We start from the raw sequence: 4,545 nt of genomic DNA, 5'->3' as shown, positions 1-4,545 counted from the left end.
TCACTGAGATGAAACAGACCCGGGCAGCTGCTGGTGGTGGCTGCAGCGTACACTACAGAGGGAGCAGTAGGGGGGTGAGAGCCCAGGGCCCCGAGGCAAGGTGACTGGGCATCTCCTCTGAGCAGCTCCATGGTGGGGATGCCGCTCTCGGGTCCAGGCCCAGTGAGTGGGCTCCATCGCCATGATCTCTTCGCAGCTCTCATGTCTGACAGCGGCGCGGAAGCCCATGCGGGCCCACAGCCTGTCCCTTTGGTGCAGGAAGTCTACCACTCGATGGCGCCAGTCTTTGCCAAGTGCCCACAGGAAAATCTCACACTTGGGGTACTGTAGGTCCTCCTCCATGTCATTTGCAAGGTACAGTGCCAGGAAGAAATTTCTGGGGGTGTAGTCGCAGAGAGGTAGACCGGCACGCCGGAAGTAAACCAACACCATGGCCAGGAGGTACTTATCTGCAATCATGAAACAAGGATCTTGGGAGAAGAATTCCTGGAGATAACTGTTCTCCAGAAGGTTGAGCAAGGTCCGGAGCTTCTGGTGCTGACGCGAGACCAAACTCCAACTGTCCGTGCCTGGCCAGCTCTGGCCCCAGAGTCTCACCTGGGTGGCGTCAGTGGCAGGGTCTTGGGATTTGGCACTCATCTTGTAGGAGTGGGAATAGGGCAGGGCAGGGCAGGGTGACCAGCGCTCAGCAATTCCAAATGGTCGACATTTTGTATGGATCTTCATATGGCATGTAAGTTCATCAGAACGGGAGAATTTCCAGTCACAGTCTTGCCACACACATGGATAGAGACTCTCACCCGTGTGTTTGCGCTGGTGACTCTCAAGGTCGGAGCCCTTGGCATAAGCTTTTCCACAATTCTCATAATTACAGCTGTACGGCCTGGATAATGGTGATTTTCCATGAATTTTGTTTGTCTTGACCATGGAGTTCTGGGATTGCAGTGCAGCGTCTTGTATTGTCACTTTAGTATGCTTGTGAGAGCTGGACAATGGATAAGGATGACAGAAGAAGAATCAAAGCACTTTTGGACTGTAACGTTGTTACTGAATTCAAGGGGTTCTTTCCATAGTCTGCCAATAAAACTGATTGCCATATCCATAAGCACTTTACTACAGATCTGTGGAGGACAGCTGGTGGGCCTCAAAGACTGGCTCCCAGACTGGCAGAGGTCATCGGGCTTTTATACTAGGGTGAGACACCAACTTACTTAATAATAAACTTTTGTTAGTAAAATCAAAGAATTTCTATATCTGAAAGAAAATCATTCCCACCCAGATACTACTCCCTTTCCCAGCAAACAGGCAAATTAGTAGTTACAATTTACATATGATTGGGGAAAACAGCTTCAAAGAGATAACAGCTAATCTAGGAGATGCATCTTCTCTTCTGATAGACAAATTAAAGAAAGGACACTAATTCTAGGGTCAAGCGATTAGCGTTTCAGGTTGGAGAAAACTGATGCCAATTTTATAACTATATAACTACAGTTCCATAACTGATACATACGTAGAGAATTCTGAACTTATCAATACCACCCCATCAGCTTTGGAGAAGAATACCGAATATTCCATGGGAATTGCCAAAAGAACAGACAAGATATATCTTGGAGAAGGTACAGCCAGAGTGCTCCTTAGAAGCAAAGAGATGATGTTTCCTTGTCACATACTTTGGGCATGTTGTTAGGAGAGGGACATCATTCTTGGAAAGGTGGAGGGACAGCAAAGGAAAGGAAGATCCTCAACCAGGTACATTGACACTGACTACAGCAATGGGTTTGAGTGTGTCAGGAAGTGTGAGGATGGCACAGGTTAGGACAGGGTTCAGATCCGTTGTTCACAGCATCACTACTAGTCATCCTTGATGGCACCTAACAACAACAACCAGGTGCAGCTTAGTTACCCAAGTAAGACCCGGACAAGCCAAGATCAAGATTCAGGTAAGGCTGGACCAGCCAAGATCAAGACAAGATTTCTTTAGAAATCTAAAGCTAGGAGAGTCAAGTCACTTTCATGCTTCCTACTTGCTCATTGTTCTAAAGGAATTATTATGTTGGCCTAGTAGTAAAGAATTGTGCTGCCAATTTAAAGGAACAGGGTTTGAACCAACCAGCTGCTTTGGGGAGAGAGGGAGGAGACATTGACAATCTCTTCCGGAGCAATTTTCTGTTGTTGTTATCGTACCATCAAGTCAGAACTGACCCATAGCTGACCCTCCAGTGGGTCTTCAGAGTCAATTGCTTGGGAGGAGATTGCTCATCCTTCTCCCATGGTACAGCTGGTAGTTCAAACTGTTTATCTTCAGGATGAGAGCACAGCTTCTCACCCCTAGGTCATCAGAGCTCTCTACTGCCTCTGAAAACCCCCTGGAGGGTCAGCTATGAGTCAACTTAAAGGTACCCAATAACAGTGTGCTGGGAGTTATGCTGCCCACCCAAAGCCAGGTGGTCCAAATCTACCAGCTGCTTCACGGGAGAAAGATGGGCAATCTCCTCCCTTGCTATTTACAGCCATTGAAAACCTGCTGAAGGGTCAGCTAAAAAACAGTTCTGGTTTCATGGCACACAACAAGAGCAATAATCACTGCTCCTACGTTCATTCTTCCTACCTGTTTGTTCTTCCTACTGCTTTTATAACCTTACCCCCAATCTTTATTTGTTGCTATTATTATGTGTCATCCAGTTGCTTGTGACTCATAATGACCCAATGCACAATAGCTTGGAATCCTGCTCAATCCTGGGCCAATCTCACTGTCTCTGACACACCTGCTCCCATTATTCCTGCACTGGCCCTCCACCCTTCCAAGGATGATAATCCTTCTCTAAGGACCAGTCCCTCTGGGCAATATGCCCAAAGTATGTGAGATGGAACTTTAAAATCCTTGCTTCTAATGAGCAGCTGGTTTCACTCTTTCCAGGACAAACCAGTTTGTTCTCTTGGCCGTCCATGGTATGTTCAATACTCTTGTCGAACACCACAACTCAAATACATCAATAATTCTTCTGTCATCATAATTCATTGTCCAACTTTCTGATGCATAACAAGTAATTGCAAAGACTATTGCTTGGATCAGGTTCACTTTAGTCTCCAGACTGATATTCTTGCTCTTCAGCATGGAGAGGTCACTGACAGCAGATTTTCCTAATGCAGTTCCATCTTTTGATTTCCTGACTGCTAATACCAAGAGTGTTGGTTGTGGAACCAGGCAAGGAAAAATTGTTAACAATCTCAATCTCTTCTCCATATTGTTGGCCCAGTGGTGAGAACTGGTATCTTCTTTATGTTGAGCTTCAGTCCATATTGGAGAGTGCAGTCCTTGACCTTCTGCAGCAAATGCTTCAGGTCCTTCTCAGTCTCAGCAAGCAAGATTGTGTCATCTGCATAACACAGATTGTTGAGTCTTCCTCCAATTCTGATGTGACATTCTTCCTCATTAAGTCCAGCCTCCCAGAATGATCTGTTCTGCATATAGATTTTAAAGGTATGGAGACAAAATGCAGCCCTGATGCGCTCCTTTCCTGATTTTGAACCATGCAGTGTTTCCTTGCTCTGTTCTGTCAGCTGTCTCCTGGTCCTAGTATAGGTTTCACATGAGCACAATTAAGTATTCTGGGCCTTGCTCTGTTCTGTCAGCTGTCTCCCGGTCCTAGTATAGGTTTCACATGAGCACAATTAAGTATTCTGGGGTCTTTATTCTTCTCAAGGTTAGCCACAATGTATTATAATCTACGCAGTCACATGCCTTTGCTTAGCCAATGAGACACGGATAGACTTTCCTCTGGTACTCTCTGCTTTCAGCCAAGATCTATCTGACATTGGCAATCTGTCCATAGTGCCATGACCTCTTCTTCTAAAACCCAGCTTGTGTGTCTGGTAGTTCTCTGTAAATGTATTGTTCCAGTCATTTTTTATACTCTTCAGCAAGATTTTGCTTGAGTGTGGTATCAGTGATATTTTTCAATAATTTCCACTCTGTTGGATCACCTCTTTTTTGGAAGGAGTCTGCGAGATCCAGCTCACAATGCCAGGGTACTTTGAAAAGGGGAGTGAAATGGTGACTGAAAAAAAAATACAGGCACAATTTAATCTTTAAGAAGGGTATCAGGGGCCTCAACTCCTCAGGAAGGAGAAGAGCCCAGATTGCCTTTAGCCCTTCATACTTATTTGCCTTCTCAAATAGCAAGTTAAGAAAAACAACTTTTTTTTTTTTAATTCTTAGACAAGTACTGTAGTTCCAAGGACTTGTTTGTCACTCTACCATATTCAGGAATGTTGTGTGTAGAGATAATTAACTGGTCACTTAACATTCTTCAGTTTTCTGAGTTTCTGCTTATCATGTGTAAGTGGTCTGCCATCTTCACATGATTCTGGCATATGACTAAATCTCGGAACACAACTCCTTCTCCATGGTGATCTCCAAAATGTCTCCCTTTCTGTTTTAACTGTAGCTTTATTGGAGTAACCAAAGGTTAGACTTTTTACACCTGGATGCATGCAGAAGAAGCTTGTTGTTTGTTGTTGTTTAATGCCGTCGAGTCGTAGACG

The 4,545-nt window shown here is 44.8% G+C and overlaps 1 pseudogene; it reads right to left on the bottom strand.

The window, feature by feature from the left end:
• On the bottom strand, positions 1 to 927 carry LOC102877448 (annotated as a pseudogene).
• Between the last annotated feature and the right edge of the window lie 3,618 nt (positions 928 to 4,545).

This window comes from Elephantulus edwardii, unplaced genomic scaffold (genome assembly GCF_000299155.1).
Source record: "Elephantulus edwardii isolate Elephantulus edwardi_28Jun2011 unplaced genomic scaffold, EleEdw1.0 scaffold00184, whole genome shotgun sequence".
Lineage (NCBI taxonomy): Eukaryota > Metazoa > Chordata > Mammalia > Macroscelidea > Macroscelididae > Elephantulus > Elephantulus edwardii.
This window is presented reverse-complemented; position numbering and strand designations above follow the sequence as displayed.